We start from the raw sequence: 19,893 nt of genomic DNA on the forward strand, positions 1-19,893 counted from the left end.
CTGAATTCTGGCAAGATGAGTGTGCTACCTAACCTCACCACTATGATTCATATGAACAGGTAACTTTTGATATATTCAGTGTCTAAGGAATGTGCTCTTATTTGCACACCATAACTTTTTTCTCAGTTAGTGGGAAAGTAAGCTTTCTGTTAATGTCACTGGCCACTGAAGTTGAATTAATATCTACAGTTATTAAAATTAAAATCATTTACCTTGATTCTTTTACCTTTATACATGATAGGGTACCCTACAGCATATGAAATGGCACTAGGCACCTACTTGTGTGGCATGGGCAAATAAATGTAACCCTAGGGGTCCAAATGTAATCACAAGTAGCTTGAAATGCCCTTTATACTCTCCACTGACATTGGGTTCAATTACCAAAACAATCGTCACCTATAATCAGGTCTCAGGGACTAAAAATATGTACCTGTACCAGCCATCTCCCTGAAAGCTCACTAAACTCCTACCTAAACATTACCCACATGAATCAAGAAGTCAATATACATGAAGATTCTACAGCATATCACAGTGATAGCGCATGGTAATACCTGGTGGAAAATTTAGGTTCATAAACCATTACACAACACTGAAAAAAAAAAAAAAAAAAAAAAAAAAAATTATTTCGCATCGCCTTTTAGCCAGTAATAGTCATTTATAAATTCAAATGGTTAGTCATGATTAAGAATAAAAAAATAGCAATAAAAAAAAATATGCAAATGAGATTGCCTTTAAAATAATCAGTCAAGAAGATAATATTATCTGTTAATCCACATATCTAAGTTGAGAATATTGCTTCAATTTGTTTATAATTTTGAATGACTAAACATGGTTTTAGGGTGATTTATTTTGACAGCAAAATAATTGGAACATTTAAATATTCATCCAAAATGTGAAAATATAGGTAAATCTTCTTCAGATTATTTTTTTTCAGCTTAGAGAAGATATTTCTTAAATGTTTGAGAACAGTCACCTGCAATTTTGCAAAATACTCCTACATAGAGACATGAAATATTAATTCCCTTTTACGTAGTTTGTATCATTGCAATACAAAAGACAGGACCACCTAGAAGATGTCCAAAAACTCAGGTGTTTGTTTCTGATGAGGAAATGACACACCTGTATAGCTGAAACTGAAAGAATGCATCTGGAAGGAAAGTTCTTGTACAAAGAGCAGATAAAAGCAGAAGGAACAAACTGAACAAACCTGTGCCTGCTGCAGGCTATGGTGCCACTCTGCTTGAGTTCAGTGGCACAGGACCAACAGCATAAAGCTTCAGCAGCTAGACAAGAGCAGTTAATAACCAAAAACAGTGCATAGGAGGGACAGGAAGGGAAACATCCCATATGACATTGGTTTCATGTATTGCTGATAAATTAATATCTGAGTTTTAACACAGATATTAGCAACATTTAACAATATTGACAGCAATGTTATTTTTAACCTATGCTGTACATTATTAATTTCAAAGATATCTAAGCGATTTTATCAGGTTTTCTACTCAGGACATATTTAAAATATGAATTAAAAGGACCCTAATTCTATTCAAAAAGTCCATCTGTTGCTAACAAACTCTCCCTGGAGGTTGCGTAGCAACCTTTATCACTGAACACATGCGGTCAGCCTCCCTGGGTTGCCTTTGTTTGGCATCTGAGAGGATGGCCCTTGACAGAAAAACAGTAGGAATTATTTTTTTGGCTAGAGTTTTGCCTGGCGAGTAAAGTACTCTCTACAAACTGCTAGGATAGATATCTAGTGTAGAGATTTCTTACATATACATGTTTAAATATACTTTCTTATGAATGTCCCAAATTCCTGGGTCTTTGGGAAAGATTTCTCTGTTTGTTTTTTTTTGTTTGGTTGGTTGGTTGTTTTTGTTTGTTTGTTTTTGTTTTTGTTTTGTTTTGTTCTGGTTTTTAGTATCAGTTTCTGGCTTTCAGATGTTATATCAAGAAGGCAATTTACTTGTGGCAAGAGGAAGTCCCAGTGCTTAAGACATCACTACAAAAAAAAAAAAAAAAAAAAAAAAAAAAAAACTACATTTTGAAAAAACTTCACTGTAGTATTATATTCATTTTTTATTGCCATTTTTGAAATGTGTATTAATATAAAAAGTGTGAGTACACAGACAGTACAAGTTTATTTTAAGAAAGTATAAGTATGCCAATGTGACAAATAATCTGTACCACAACAGAACACGTTTTTCAAATTCAATTCAGTGAAAGGTGGAGAAAGTTTAAGGTAATATGTCCCAAGAAACATAGCTGCTTAGTAGAATATCACTGCTGAGTATTTTTTAATTTTCATTGATAATACAATTAATATCTTTGTATACAATTTTGTGGAAAGAGCTACATCAAAAACTCTATGCCCACATTGCATCTTCTGTCACAATCTCTGTAGTTTGTGATAGACACAGTGCATATTTTGTTACTCATTGCCTTCAGAGAAGAACTGGAGATTTAGGAAGACACTAAATGAAGAGGTGACATAATTCAATGCACAGAAAGGACAGACATGATGAATGAAGTGAATTTTCATATACCTCAAGATTAGCATTTACAGAGTATTAAAGTGAATACAATAACATGAGAGAGACAACTAAGAAAGAAGTGGATTTTGCAAAATATTGAAGACAAGAAGAGACAATATGAATTCAGTGTAATATGTTCTTTTTTTTTTTGTTAGAGCTGATGAAAATTTCTCCAAAACACTTTTTCCCATTCAACAAATAAATAAGTAAATGTATTCTGTATCTTACATACAGAAATATGTTTATTGATAGTATTTCTCATTCAATTGAACAGTGTCAAATTCGACTTTCTTTTTAAAGCAGCTATTACAAAAATTTCTGTGCGTTTGCCTTTCATTTTCCATTTTTATAATTTCCATTCTTCTTACATACATAGAAAAAAAAAAAAAACATGGCTATGGTACTGACTCCTAATCAAAGTCATTAATACTTTTGTTATCCTGCAGTACAAGCAGAATTATTCCTTGAGGGTATGGTAGAGCAAGTAACGAAGAAATAAAAACAGTAGTGAAAAATTCTGACTGACAACCCATTTCTGTTTTGGATATTTATTTCCAAAACATAAATCATTAGAACTTTTCTGGACCTTCTCATATATATAGCTATATATATATATATATCTTCAACAGATTCTTACACATTTTCAGCTTCCATATATGCTGAGTCTTCAAACAGGGCATAGTTTTAAAACTAAATTTGGAGGCCAGAGTCAAGTTATGTCCAACTGCAGCCACTTTTCTTAGGAAAACAAAAGATCAAAATGACATTGACCATCTGCTATGAAGAAAATCAACTTTATCCCAGCAGAAACCAGGACACTAATCTTTAAATATTCAGTTATCACATCAATTTCAAGCACCTATTTCAGACAGAACCTAGGTACAAAAGCTGGCATTTAAGTATCAGCATTTTTTACTCAGAAATAGAAGTCAGGGTAAGTTTTTCAAAGAAAATGGTGAGATTTGTAGTTATGGGATATGTGCATATCCACTTATGGCATTCCATGATTAAACGAATGTCTAGATAATATTGAGTCAAAATTACTGGGAGATGATTACATAAAATAAACATGATATAAAGGGAAGTCTTGTGTGACAGTTTCTTTGAAAACTATTGCCAGTTGGACAAACCTATCATCGGTTTACTTTAAGGATTTATTTTAAAATTCAGAAAGTTTTGTGTCAAAGTCTAGATGAGTCTCATTTAATTACCATTTCTCAGAGTGTATCACCTTTCATGAAAGATCAGATGAAGCAGATATTAATTTCTAGCTTCCTTTGGATTCTGTTTCTGACATATATATTTGATTTGCAGATCCATTAACTAAATGTCTCTGGACTAATCTTTGCCTTATTTGGCATATTAAGCACACAGCCAAGTGCACGTTAAAATGTCTGAAGGCATTGCGATTTGGAAAAGGAAAATAATAATACTCTTAAAAAGTAGACTGTCTTAAAATCTGGAAACACATTTCTCAAAAAAAAAAAAAATGACAGTATATTTTCACATATTCAGGGAAATTTCCTATGCAGGCAATCTCAGTTTAAGGGGAGTCTGAGTAGTCATATGAACTCTGTTATATACACTCATACTTTCTTACATCTATTGAAACTTTTGAAGTGGTGCCATTACACTACCCCAACTTACTCTTACAGTATATGGGTATGTTAGCATACAAGATGAAGCAGATTTGTCAGAGTTTAGTTAAACATATTTTGTCATTATTTTCAAAAAGAGGAAAAAACTGTATGCACAACCAAGGAGAAACATACTGGGAATTATGATACTTTGTTGCTTACAAAGGTGGAAACCATTCTGCATGATGCTCATTCAGATGCTGCTGTGAACAATTGTGTGAGTCATGCCATGTGCACCAAGATCCTCTGTGGCACAGCACTGCATTCATCTGCTACACTTTGTAAAATGGATGGCAGAGATGGTGTCTTGTATGACAGTTTGAATGTATTCTCACCCTGGTGATTGTTTGGAAAATGCATGACAGTGAAATTCAAAGGTGAAATGTTTGCTGTTTAGAAATAGTTCAGGATTCCAGCAATAAAACACATCTGTATTTGGGATGATCTAGCCATATTTGAAGAGGTGCAAGTGATGCCTTTAGAGGGAGGGAAATAATCCCATTCTCTGTTCAATAAAGAGATCTCTCAATCTTCTCAATCATATTAGTGATACTGATTCATTGCGGCCTTTCGATACTTAAAGGGTTCTTATAAAAAGGATGGAGAGGGACTCTTTACTTGTGTAGATAATGATAGGAAAAGGGGGAATGGTTTTAAACTGAAAGAGGGGAGATTTAGATTGGATGTTAGGAATAAATTTTTTACTCAGAAGGTGGTGAGGCACTGCAACAGGTTGCTCAGAGAGGTTATGGATGCCCCATCCCTGGAGGTGTTCACGGCCAGGCTGGATGGGGCCCTGGCAAACCTGATCTAGTGGGTGGCGTCCCTGCCTATGGCAGGGGGGTTAGAACTAGATGATCTCTAAGGTCCATTCCAACCCAAGCCATTCTATGATTCTAGGATTGAATCTATGATACTTTCCAAAGAGAGCAAAGAATTGAAGGAACATCAGTTGGTAACTAACATGTAACACATTCAAATTCCATCTTCATATATGTAACTTTACAAGTAATATCTTACAGACCATTATTATGAGAACATACTCTATTCTAGCCAATGTTTCCTTTGGATGTAAAGATTTCCAACTGCGTTCACCTGGCCTCATTTCAGGTATTTAACAATGTGGAGTCCAATCTGTCAGGTAACCGTGCTCCTTGACCTGCCCATACAGAATTGCACCTAAGAAGGGCAATTCAACTCACATAAAAATGTACATAAATCTTGTTTTAAGGCACACAGGGTGGGATACAGTTCCAGATTCCCAGTTAACACACCCAAATTTAAATGACTCTATCTACTTGGTTACTTAAAATTTCAGTGTCTAAGCTCTCTTGATAGTTAATGGAGTGCTGTGGTGGGATTGAAATACTTAACTGTATGCACCGTGTAAAAACTGGGATGCTCTGGGGTATCGAAGATAACAGTGGCTCCATATGGGATATGTTAAGCTATCTCCTTGATACTAGACTCCTATTTCTAAACAATTGAATTGAACCATTAGTAATGGGTCAGCTAAAAGACTCTAAAGGTTTGCATGACTGTCACCTAGATCTCAGCTATGATAGGAGGTAGACATTTAGCTCACGTTAGCACCCAATAAAGACATCTAAACTGTATTCAGCCTGTATTATAGCTGAATATGATTTATCAGCCTGGCGATATTTGAGTTATTGGGGTAGCATCTTAGCACCATTATTTTTGGTTCTACAGAGTTCTTACATTTGGCCTCAAGCTCCTTCTGGTGAAAGCCTCTTATAAGACCTATACCATGTCAGTCAGCTTGTGTGGCTTTCTAGAATGCCCTATACCATTCCAACTGGCACTAGGTGCTTATGTTTGTGCACATTAACCTTAGGAGAAACTTGCATGTTTAGCTCAGAGTAGACACATAGACACTGGTCTTCAACTGGAAAGATATCTGTCTACCATTTCACTTTATATCTATCTACCTACAGAAATCTCAGCAGACCCCATTCAAATCCAGCTAATCTCCTGTTATTAGATCCTATACATTCTAAGTAGACAACTAAATCTATCACTGCTGAGTTGAATGGACCTACTTGTGTTATTAAATTTATGTACAACCTTAAATATCTTTTTGTGTTGTTGTTCTATCAAAGCACCAACCCTAAGAAACTGCCAGGTTTAGAAGCAAAAGTCATAGGTTGACTCCAAGTAATTAATATTTCTTTCTAATCTAGTTCACTGGATTAATGTGTTCTCACCTCAGGATGTGGACATGAAACTGAATAAGTCTTTTGCAGACATCCTATGACACTGAATGGAAATGCTCTAGAGGTCAATAAGTAAACTTGAAACTAAATGAATTTGTTTTATCAATTCTAATTGCATCATATTTTTCATTGTCCTGCAAATAACAGTTTGCAAAAAAATCGGAACGTTTTCTCCTTCATAAACATGAAACATAGCCATACTAACCAGCAGATTTAGAAATAGATTTCTAATTGTGTAATATGGTGGCATACTCTTATTACCTCACTGTATTATGACACCTAACTTCACCAAAGTGTATTTCAATCCACTCAGTGCCTTAGGGTATAGGACATATATTCTAGAAAGAGGTATTTGCATGATTCCACAAGGGTGTATCAAAGTTCTGACAGTGCACTGAAAATAATTAAAATGCATTTGAAAGGTCTGGCCCTGGGCATTAGCTCCTTTTTCATAACATGCATCTTGCTGCAAAATACAAAACCTCTGGTTTCCCAGACCAGCCTATTGGAAGGATAGTGAGCAAAAGTGTTATTAATAACCACAAACTAAATTTTTAACTGGATTTTTTTTGGGTGTAGTAATTAGACTTTTTTAAAATAAGCAGATATTTTACAAAATCAATGGCCTGTATGATAAATATTCAATCATAATAATTCCTTAATTTGTTTGAGACAAATATTTTAACCTTCAGCTGAACAGGTACAGCCCATGAAATGTCTTAAACTACGGAAATATAAACAAAAGCTTTAAACTATAGAAATATAACATTACTCTTATATTTGGTGTGGCTGTGGTAGGATTCTGTTGCAATATTTTGGTCAAGTAAACATGCACAGTAAGGGGTTTTTCCCTTGCCATTTTGATTAGTAACAATAATTTTCATTTACTAAAGTATCAACTGTATTATAGTCACTGTAATTCTGTGACTGTTCTTCTGTAAGAACAGTAGGTTTTATTTTCAGCTCTAATTACCAGTACTACTCATTCTCATTCCTTTTTTTTTGCACATCTGCCACTGAATTATGTTATTGTTGTCTTTTTCCTCTTAACACTCACTTTTTTTTTTTACACCCAAAAAAAAGCAATTGATATTGTATTATGGTGTTTTTTCCTGGAGAGAAATGTGCCTGCAAATGAGCCTATTGACTGCTTCACTTTCAAGCAAGTTATCTTATAAAAAATTATGTGTGAGTACTTGTGCATTCATTACAGTTGACCTGCTGGGATATCAGCAATGTGCTAATGCAGGATTTTTGTTTATTTTAAGCTCTGTATAAAGCTTGTAACATATTTTGTTTATATTATTGATAATAACTAGGATTCAGCTGGCATTGTTCCAAGGGAAGCACACTGACATAAGTTTATTTTATTTCTCAGAACATATGCCATGGTTTTTTTTATACTCTTTCTTCAGTACAATTTCAGCAGATCATTGCATCACATATATAGAATTTGTGAGTCTGAAAAGATTATGATAAGAGTAAAAGTTCCAGTGTCTCCTCATTCAATTACTGCTTATTGTTATTATGTTCTGTTTGCCTGTGTGAATTCTTGGTACCACAGTGAGACAGAGAAGGCCATTTAATACATGCAACTAATTTCTGAAGTACAGAAACATTTAAAAACAAATAAGAAGAGATTTGGTGCTGTGTAAGGGGGAAGCATTTTGTGTGGAAGATAATTTTGTTTGGGCATTAACCAGATAAGTCCATACCCTGTGGGTTCATGTCTTACTGAGCATATCAGTGACTGACGCACCTGCCTCCCAGTAGCACTTATCTTGAAGGTGATGTATTCTCATCTCCTTCTTCATAGCTCTGAAAATGAACCCCTCAGTTCAATGGGATCAGATGGTAATAAATTCACATAATTATATACTTGTTAAGGAGGTTAAGGTTATTTTGTTTGGATAACGTGACTATAATTTATTTTATCTGTAAGGTTTGAGGTTAAACAATATTAATGGTTAGTTAATGGCCTAATGAGTCAGCTACAAGCCATTTAGGCATGCAATGAACCTTTGCTTTTCAGTCACTCCCCTAATGAAAGATCTATATGAGCGCCTGTCTACTGTCACAATAGAGATAGCAGGAGAGTCACCTAATCAATTGTGATGGTAAATCAATTGATCTGTAACCCTGTTTTCATACAGTGAAAAAGATACGGAGGAAACATTTTACTGATCCCTTATTTCCAGCTGAATATCTATAAATAAAAGAGACAGTTCCCTATTTGAAAATATTCCCTTTATTACTGTGATTCAAAAGCAGAGAGAATCTGACTGATGTCCTATTTTATAGATGTGTCGGTTACTTTTGTCATTTCCAGGAGATTTAAAGTTCTTAGAAATTAAATATATGATGCAGAACATCAGAGAGGCTTGCTCTTCACTGTCATGTGTAAGGTTAAGGATTAAGATAAAGCTGATGTGTGCTCTACTTCTATCTCTGAACAGCATCCAAAAATTCATTGGGATGACTTAGAAAGAAATTCAGAAATACCGTTTATAAAGAAAAAGTCTTTGAAGCTTCATTTAAATAGAAACTGAATTAAAGAATGTTTTAGAACAGCAGTCTATGTTATTGTTGCTGTTTTGATATCCAGATTTCATGCTATCCTGTAGGATTCATTACATTTTTTTTTCCTTCTCTGAAGTGTTCTTAAAACACAGATTCTTTTTATCCTTATAATCGCAAACCACCAGAAACACCAATCATGAAGGCCCTGTTAGACCTATGCATCCATTCTTCCTAACCACTTAATAAGATTTCATGGCTTTTTTAAAACTAACTTATTGTTTTTGTCACTATTTTCCTAAGTTGAGATACGCTGAAAAAGACAGATTTTCAGAAATGTTGATCACCCTACCCCTTCCCCATTAAGAAAAATCAGAGATATTTATTTAAGGCACCTCAGAAAGGGCACAAAATGGACACACTTAAGCAATGTTTTAAAATTTAAGCCTATCATCTGCTAAGCAATTCAGTTCTGGGATTTCTGATTGCATGGCTGATATGAAGCAGTGTATTTCTACTGCTTTCTGGCAACATGGGAGGTGTTGTCACTCTTTTTTGCTTGAGTGTCAAGGTGTCTTAAACATGAAAGGGTGTCTATGATCCCATACTGAAAATATCCAAAAAGAAGGAAATCAAACTGAGATTCCCTTTCCTAGAAGCCAGGAAACCTTACATTTTAAATAGCTGATATTTGATAGGGAGCGGTTATGTGCACCACGGATGGGCAAATGATATATAATGTTTGCTGAATATACAGAATAGAGCAAAATGATGGTGTGAGTTTGTAACCTGAGGCGATGTCTGTGCTACAGAAGGTGCCTGGAACTGGCCAGCTGACACAGAGCTGCCTTGGTGCATATACATAAAAAACCCACTTGGCACACAAAGCGGTGTGGTTGTGCTCAACCTGTCTACTAGGAATGGTCCCAGATCCACACTATTTGTCAAGGTGGGAATTATTTGGGGAAAATGCTAAGTGGCCCAGGTGAAAACAATTCTGGAGCCATTTAACAGCATGGATGATCAAGTTTAGCACCCAGGAGTGTTTCCTGACACTGTTTAATTTGCTGGAATAGGCATAGCCTAAATACCTAAAATCAGACACCAGATGGACACATATTTACTTGCCTTCACACTGCTTTTATAAATGTATTCAATAGTCAGATATTCAGCTTTCAAAGGATTGCACATAATCCAAAAATAATCCTATTTCCAGATGTCTGGACATGCCAAACCATATTCTCCTCATCTGCAGATGAATATCCTAAGTGACCATATGAAAATTCACTGGCAAGCCACAATGACTGATCCTGCACACAATGTCCACAATGACTGATCTCATAGAACATGCAGCTTAGCGTTCTGACACCTCATCCAAAGACCTGTGATGCCATTCCCCTATCTCCTCTATTTCAAATCATGACATGCTGATATTCAGCAATCCCTCTGATAACGATAGATGTGGTATCACCACTTAAATGACTAGAAGACAGATTTATCATCACTTAAATGACTAGAAGACAGATTTAGATGCTCAAAAACAAATCCAAGTTTGTTGTTGTAGCAGAGATGGGCCAATATAAATTATTCTGATTATTTCTTTGCTTACCAGTTGAACTTACTACAACCTGGAGACAATGAAAACATGAGCATCAGCTTGGTTGATCAGCTTCAGAAAGCCAACTACTTCACCCACAGAACTATTGCTCATGGTTATTCCTTCAGTATTTCTGCTGATGCTGGCATTGCTATAGATCACACAAACAAATATACAATCACATTTCAAATGTGTCTTCTATACTGTGGTGATATGGAGACCGTTAAGAAAGAACAATCATTTTTTTTCTTAAATGAAAGCACTGGAAGGTAGTTTAAATTGTTCCCCTTTCCTTTCCTTTCCTTTTCCTTTCCTTTCCTTTCCTTTCCTTTCCTTTCCTTTCCTTTCCTTTCCTTTCCTTTCCTTTCCTTTCCTTTCCTTTCCTTTCCTTTCCTTTCCTTTCCTTTCCTTTCCTTTCCTTTCCTTTCCTTTCCTTTCCTTTCCTTCCTCTTCCTTTCCTTTCCTTTCCCTTCCTTCCCTTCCCTTCCCTTCCCTTCCCTTCCCTTCCCTTCCCTTCCCTTCCCTTCCCTTCCCTTCCCTTCCCTTCCCTTCCCTTCCCTTCCCTTCCCTTCCCTTCCCTTCCCTTCCCTTCCCTTCCCTTCCCTTCCCTTCCTTTCAAAGCTCTTCTACTGTTCTGCTGAGGCTTAAAAAATTTATGTCAGCCTGTTTGGTGTAACACCCAGCACAGCATACCTCAATATTTATAGTTCCCTTTCCTTGTGTCTTAAGCTGTGCCTGCTGTGCCTTTAGCTGTTTTCCATGTGGTCTTATCTCCCACATAGGATACATTTGAATAGTATGATAAATTATATTCACTGATATATCATGGAAAATGTTTCTTCATGAATGAAAGGGGCACTTTTTAGTCAAGGAAAACACGGGTGCACATAATCTTTGTACCTTCAAAAGCATCTTCTTCTTACTGATAGTAAAGAACTTGGAAACAACTGCTTCACTCCATGCCTGTATTTTAGCTGTAAGTGCAGGCAGCAGGGTTACACACTTAGTCTCCATTATGAGCTTAGGTAAAGCACTTAAGATCAAATCTGAGCTCAAGACTCAGTTACCTGATCAGAGTTGTCCTGTTGCATTTTAGTCATCCTAAGATTCCAAGACATAGGCTCCATAGCTGTATCAAGCCACAGAACTACAGAGATCTGCAGTGTGTCCTAGCTACATATGATATATAGGATTAGATATCTACATATCAGCACCCATGTGTGTCAACTGTCAAGGCTTCCAGATAATGAATGAAGATAAGAGTGTACGCCAGGTGCCTAGCATTGCCATTTGAGATGATCTGCAACTTCAGAAGGTATAGGTTTCTTCCCATGGACCAGATCTTTCAGACCTTTCTAAAAGTCTTGGACTACAAGTATGCAACTGAATGAAGTGTAATGATGAAAACAAGCAATAAAAGCAGAAATAAAATATGACATAAACATATAATGTCACTGTAGACACCATATGATCAAGACTCTTCATGCTCCAGTTAGCTTCCAGCTGCTGGTCCAAAAAGATGCAGGACTCCCATGGGTCATATGTCATATCACTAAACCCCATACATCTCCCCTAGAGCTTTCAAATGATCCTAGAAGCCATGCAGGTAAGTAACTCAAGCCATTAATTTCTGCATCTGAACTAGTCATTTAGGGTTCCCTTATGGTCAATAGAAAGATAAACTCACTTGTATAGAGGGTATGGTTGTAATGTCATGGCTAAAGTAAACCATTCCTAATGATCCCTAAAAGGTGTACTTCTGTCCACTGGTTACAAAGGCAGTACAGGTTGGGTACATCAAACGTAGGCACCTTCAGTGTTAAAAGAGAGGATTTCTACCCAAGATGCTTGTGTTGTTTATCTGCGCTCCAGCTCAGGGATCTCTAAATTGCCAATGAAGTTAAAGATGGAATTTTGCCAGAGAATTCATTGAAATGTTAATAAGACCTTGATTTTCTTAACCACTAAGACAGCAGCAACTTTCTGGGGCACAGCAGCATTTAAAATACCAAAGAAAACCTTCTGTGACAAAAATAATAGCAATAATTAAATAACTTTTGACCTGATATACTCCAGAGTTTTCTCACCTTCTGTTACGTACTTGTGCCTTATTTGTTTGAATTAGCATTTTTACTTGAAGAATGCTCAAAATCCAGAAGCTTCATGGAAAGCAGAAGCACTTGAAAAAACAATGGGGCCATTGTGAGTCACTAGGCTCTGATCTTTTTCAAGAATTTGCTCCATTCAGATAAATTTACATGGAAAGCATTGATACCAAATAAATTACATCAGTTTGGGAAGATGATCACAATCTTGTGAACACAAAAATGACCTTAAGTTTGGGGGAAAAAAATAGTCTATATTTTCAGTACCTCAAACTTCTATCAAATCAAAAATGGAAGAACAGAAAGAATAAGCATACAATATAAAATAACTGCATTATTATTAGTTGTCATAAAAAGCATATAATGAGAACGAAGAACTATGAAGAGATTTGGGTACACAAACATTAATTTTAGGACATTCACCTCTGAATCACAGAATGGTAAAGGTTGGAAGGGACCTCTGGAGGTCATCTGGTTCAACACCCCTACTCAGTCAGAAACACCTAGAGCAGGTTGCCCAGGACCATGTTCAGATGATTTTTGAAGATTTCCAAGGAGGGAGACTCCACAACCTCTCCGTCCAGCCTGTTACAGCGCTCCATCACCTGTGTAATGAAAAAGATCTTCCTGATGTTTAGAGGGAACCTCATTTACTTCAGTTTGTGCCTGTTGTCTTTTGTGCTGGCATGGGGCACCAATGAAAATAACATGGCTCTGTCCTCTTTGCACCCCCCCTTCAGGTATTTATACACTTTGATAAGATCCCTGCTGAGCCTTTTCCTTCTCCAGGCTGAACAGTCCCAACTCTCTCAGCCTCTCCTCGTGGGACAGGTGCTCTAGTTCCTTGATCATCTTGGTGGCCCTCTGTTGGACTCTTTCCAGTATGTCCATGTCTTGCACTGGAGGGCCCGGAACTGGACAAAGTACAGGTGTGGCCTCGCCAATGTTGGGTAAAGGTGAAGGATCACCTGTCTTGACTTGCTAGTGATACTTTGCCTAATGCAGCCAAGAATGTGGCAAAGGCACATTGCTGACTCATGTTCAGCTTTGGGTCTACCAAGACTGGTAAGTCCTTTCCTGCAGAGCTGCTTTCCAGCTGAGTGGCCCCCAACATGTACTAGTGCCTGCGGTTGCTCCTCTGCAGGTGCAGGACTCTTCTGTTGGTTAAACTTCATGAGATTTTTGTTAGTCCACTTCTCCAGCCTTCCCAGGTCGCTGGGAATGGTTGCACAGCCCTCTGGAGAATCAGCCACTCCCCCCAGTTTTGTGTCATCCACAAATTTACTGAGGGTGCTCTGTACACCAACACCCAGATTGTTTATAAAGATGTTAAACAAGACTGGACCCAATATGAATACCTGGGGTACTCATTTAACTTCTGACATACTTCTGTCAGAAACTGGTGCAGAAGAACCTTTGATGTGTCTCAGTTACAATGATTCTCTTCATAGTATTCCACATTTGAGCTAACATATAAAATGGTGTGGGCCTCACAGTGGCCTTTATATTACATGGAAGACTCTGCAGCTATAGGCACAGCCCACAGAAAACAGTATGATAGTATCCCCTTCCTTTTACACAGGTGTACATAATTTAGGGGTCAGTCACTTTTTTGATGACTATTCCAATAGGTCATCAGTTTCCACATATAAATCTTTCTGCCTTACAAATGCCGTAAGTGGATATTAGACAATTTTAAATTGATGTTTAATGTTCTTTAGATATTTCAGTTAGTTAGACTAGTATGTGCATTAAAAAGCTGTGGACTTGGCTATCAAAAATTACCTTAAAGGAGGAAACAGCGAAGTGGGGTTCATTCTCTTCTCCCAAGCACTAAGTGATAGGACAAGAGGAAATCACCTTAAGTTGTGCCAGGGAGGTTTAGGTTGGATATTACAAAAAATTTCTTCACTGAAATGGTTGTGAAGTAGTGGAACAGGATGCCCAGGGAAGTGGTTGAGTGACCATCCCTGGAGGTCTTCAAAAAAGCATGTAGAAGTGACATGGTTTGATGGCGGAGTTGGCAGAGCTAGGTTAAAGATTGGAGCAGGTGAACTTAGAGGTCTTTTCCAACCTGAATGTTTCTATGATTCTACGAAATATATCAGTCCATATATTGTGATAAGGTCAAATACCTTATGAATATTCAGTCTACTGTCACATCAAATGTACAGTGTTTCTCCAGAAAACCTATCTTTGGGACTGATAGAACAATCACCAGTGAAAAATGAATGATCCAAGTAGCTAGAAATTACTTTCTTTGTCCTCTCAACTCATACATGGATAGCAGGTAGAAGAAAATGACATCCCATTGTTCACTCCAAATTGTTATAATCAGTTACATAGTGTTAATCTGTATGAATATAGTTTTGTTTCATGGTAATACACTGTGAAAAATGAAAAAAATATCCCTCAGAGAGTTAGCCAAAATAATCTTAAACCATAATTATTAGTAGTTTTTCCTGATATTTAATGATTTTAGGAATTAAAACTTTTTTTTTTTTTTAGCCAGTAAACTTGGCCAAGGAATTTTCAAGCCAATTAATTTATTCATCCTACTCATCTAAGACTCGACTTGGCTAACTCACCAACTTTGTTGATATAAGTGTAGTTTAAAAAACTAATGCAGTTATTCCCTCCCATGGATCTCTCCCTCACCTTTTTATCCCCCCAGTACTCCACTTCATCCTTTTGTTTTTGAGGAAAGGGCAATGACATGTAAGAAGAAATAGTACCTCATCTGTTATTGATGAAGGAGCAGCACGTAGAGATAACCTGTGATCTCCCAGAAGACCACACTGCAGTCAGACGGCACTCTCTGATTTGTATTCTCATTTTTTAGTTATCCTCAAGGAGTCAGGTCTTCATCTCACACAGCAAAGTTCTTCACATTTTTTAAGTTTTATTCAAGTTGTTCTAGACTATTTTTTTTCAGAATTTCTCTATTGGCTATCATCATAGACTTATTCTTGTAGGCCAGAATTGCCATACCTCTTTGAAATAATCTGAAATATCACTCACTAAGACATTATAGAAGCAAACCCATCACTTTAGTCTAGTTAAATCAGTGAGGCTTTTGTCAGATACTAAATCATAACTTCTTTTTCCAGCCAAGATGTAAAGTAAATCTCTTCAGATTCTATATACAGGTGAAAGAATAATCTGAAAGATTCACTTTCCAAAAACAAAACTGTCCTGAATTTTATATTCAGAAATGCTGGCCTCCTACCAAACTTGTTTAGACAGTTAAGGCAACAATAAATAGTGCTTTATGCCAATGTCTGAAGTTAGGCATAAATGACACTTTCAAAATACCTGGCTGACTTCAGAATTTTTGTGAATCTACAACTCAATACAGCTCAAAGACTCTGACAATCAATATATGTTTTAGATACCTAAATATTAAGACAGGTTTGAAAATACTGTCCTTGTAAGGATTATAAAGGAGGTTATATTGTTTTTCTAAGGGGGGATTTCTTTAGTTAATCAATTGTCCAGAAATAAGCTTTCTAGCAAAAGTTCTACATACACTAAGAGATTATACATATAGATACCAAAATAAAGGTGCTGTCTCTGCAATCACAGACACAGTATTTAGTCACACAAAGTCCAAGCGCAAATGAAAACGCTTTCTGAACTGCAGTCACATGCTTTTCACCAGACTCACTGATGTGCAAAAACTGAAATCTAGATAAAACCAAAGTTGAATGTCCTGCCTAATGATGCTGAAATTGTTCTAAAGTCTTCCAGAAGAAACGATGATGTTAAAAACTATGACCATTCCAAGCAATACAAGAAATGACATCAAGTGACATGACTTGTTGTACTAAGGGATATGGTTTAGTGATGGGACTTGGTAGGTCAGGTTGATGGCTAGACTTGATAATCCTGAAGGTCTTTTCCAGCCTAGGTGATTCTGTGATTCTATGAAATATTCCAATACATGATAGTCTACAACCTGTAGATACTTAAGCCATTGAGAAGGATTCACTTATACTGTAAGCAGCTCACTGGTCTTGTGAAAGAAGAAGGAAGTTTCCTGGTTTCCAATTAGTTTTCTTTGGAGATGACAAGATATCAAATATAGTACAAGGTATAATCAACAACCAGAGACTGGGCTTGCACTACAGATTTTTAGGCTCACAAAAAACTCTCATCGGTGTTGTTATTGCTTCATCTGAACCAAGGCTAGCATAGTAAAAAATTGTTTCATCCTGCATTTTGGAGACTAATCAAGTCTCATCCAAACAGACAAATCATGAACAGTATATGAGAAGAGAAGACACAATAGTGATCTGGACAAGTCCCAAATCAAAAAGGAATCATGCATATGAGGTATGAAGTGTTGCTGCAAGAGGGAGAAGCTCTTCCTCTTCACTTGGAAATACACTTCCTAGGGCTGAGGGAGGCAGATGTGAGAGGTTTTGCACTGTTCACAGTAAACATTTGAACCTTGGTAAGTGTTTCTAATATTTGTCAGAAATCATGTACCAGAGGGTGAATCGCTCCTACTGGTGCAGGTTTTGTTCTGAATAAGGAATTAACTGTTAATTGTGCAAGAGAAGAATTACTGAAGGCCAGATTCTGCTCAGCTAAGCGGAATCATCTTTCTGGGGAGTCGAGAGTACGGAATCATCCCAAATAGTTTATCACTAAGCCCTTAGCTTAGAAGCACAGTCTCTGTAGAAAAGCCCTGCCAGAGGGTGACTTGTCCTGGATGAGATAGCCACTGATGGTGCCACTTCCCCCATTAGCAATAAAAGTATAGAAGTTCTATGCCTCAATATGAGTAGGACTAGCCTGAGCTTAAGGTAAGTGTAAAGTCATTTTTGGCTTGCTTTATCTCCAGTGCAGGGAAGTCTGCACCTGCAGGTTCTGATTCAGCCTGTCTGAGGCCTGAATTGTTCTCTGGAAGTGTTTGTCTTCATCTTTTGAATACATGGGTAGGAGTGAATCACTTTCTCCTTAAGTACTCCATTTAAGTTTCTGTAGTTTGTAAAGTGATCCTGGGCCTGACTTACCAGTCTGATGGCTAAAGAAGGTCCTTACACGGCAAATCAAATTTTCTGCTCTGAATCACACAAGGCAGGAACACAAACTTGATCAGAAGATCCTGGTCCAAAACATAATTCTCTTAAATGCTCTTTAATATTCTAAAATTCTTATTATATGTCAATGTATAGATATATAAAGTCTTGAATCATAGTCTTATAGAATAATTTAGGTTGGAAGAGAACTCTGGAGGTCTTGTACCCAATCTCCTGTTCTAAGCATGTTCAGTTATAGCAGGCTGCTCAACACCACACCTCATCAGGTTTTGAGTGTCTCTGAGGATGGAGACTCTACAGCCTCTCTAAGCAACCTGTTCCTGTGTTCAACTGTTGTAATGATGTGGTTTTTTTCCTACTACCTAACTGCAACTTCCTGTGTTCCAACTTGTGTCCATTGTGCCTTGTGCTATCAGCATGCACCTTTGAGAAGAGTCTAGATTCATCTTATCTTTCCTGTAGCACAGTAAATAAAATATTGCCATTGCTAATATCAGGCCAACTGAATTTGCAAGTTCTTAAACTTTTTGTCTTAACTTGTTGGACCTGTCCAGAGCTTTGATTTGTTTGGTTTAGTTGTGACATCTGATTTTTATCCAACAAGGTGGCTATGACTAATTTATCTTACTTTTTCTTATCTTTATATGTTACAACAATAGTTTTTGAATAGCTAGTCATAACAGGTAGTTATTCTTTGCAGAATGAAACATTTATGACACCTAACATAATGATGTAGAATAAAGAAATACAAGCCTCCGATTATAGCAGAGGCTTTGAGGAGTAAGGAGGGAGGATATGATGTAGAGGAGTAAAGGTGAGGGGTAATTAAAAATGGCATAAGCTTGGCACTCTAGGCCCAATGGCTATAAACAGCTCACTACTTTTGACTTAAGAAATGCAGACCTGCAACTGCACAAAATTGGTTTATAGGGGTAACAAAAAGAACAAAGTAATAATATCTAGGTTACATAAAAGGCACTATATATCATATATATATCAACTAGAGAGAGAAAAAAAAAAAATCTGTTAAAAAGCAGGAGTCCACATCAGACCATAAATATCAAAACAATTCCAGCATGAACAGCAGTCAATAAGTCAACAAGGAATTCTACATAAGGAGGAAACAGGGCTGCTGTAAAAGTCCCTCATTTGAGTCTATTGTTAATCTGTGCAACAGAAGATTGCAGGTAACTGCAAAGATTTGGCTGAGTTGTATTATGGACTATGCAAGGAAAGTGGTAGCTGATGGTATTAGCATAAGTTGGCTAGAAAGAAATGTATTGTATGGTTATAAACAATCATGAAAACAGGCAGTATAGTAATACAAAGAAGAATCATATTCTATTATGGACAAGAGATTCATTCAGAGACAATCTTAAATAAAGTGATTCAGCTATTAACCTGAATTCTAAGGCAAAGTATTCACAATCTTATACATCATCTTGTTGTCAGTGTATCTTTCAGGTAGCTTAGATATGACAATTATCACTGTTACTGCTTTCTGGCACCTAGCATCCCTCAGGGAACAATTAGTACAGTTGTGGCATGAATATATGCTAGATTTGGAAATACAAAATTTGACTTGCTACTTTGGATGATATCCCATTTGGTCACCCTTTATAATAATGTTTTTTATAAAGAGCTTGTTGAGCAAAAGAATGATCTTTGGCCACACATTTTATGGAGTATCTTTTCTGTATTTCCTAAATAGAGACATAAATGGGAGCAACTGTTATATCTTTTTGTGTCGGACAAAAGAAGCATTATATAGCAATCTTCTTCACATACACTGACTGTGTTGAACCTAATTACTTGATTTATAGAAATATAATTTAATAAGGTTTTCGGAATCTTTAGCTATTCTATTCACAGCGAATATATTTTAAAAGTACAAACAACTTTTGGATGCATTTATATGGACAGAACTGCAGAGTAAATCCACTAAAATCAATGAGGTTTCTCAAAATTTGTACCTGAAATAAAACTCTTAAGCAGAGAAATACTATGCATCTATGAATAAAAATAAAAAAAAAATCTTTCATCTTTCACTGCAATAAAATTATTATGTCTACCTGCATGGTTCATTAGTGTCAGTGTCTCTAGACTGAGACATTCCATAAAACTCACAGGAATTTTAAGCAGCCCAAAATTAGCTAAAGGTGGTTGGTTTGTTTGGGGGGGGGGGGGGGGGGGGGGGGGGGGGGGGGGGGGGGGGGGTATT

Source organism: Cygnus olor, chromosome 1 (genome assembly GCF_009769625.2).
Source record: "Cygnus olor isolate bCygOlo1 chromosome 1, bCygOlo1.pri.v2, whole genome shotgun sequence".
NCBI classification, from domain to species: Eukaryota; Metazoa; Chordata; class Aves; order Anseriformes; family Anatidae; genus Cygnus; species Cygnus olor.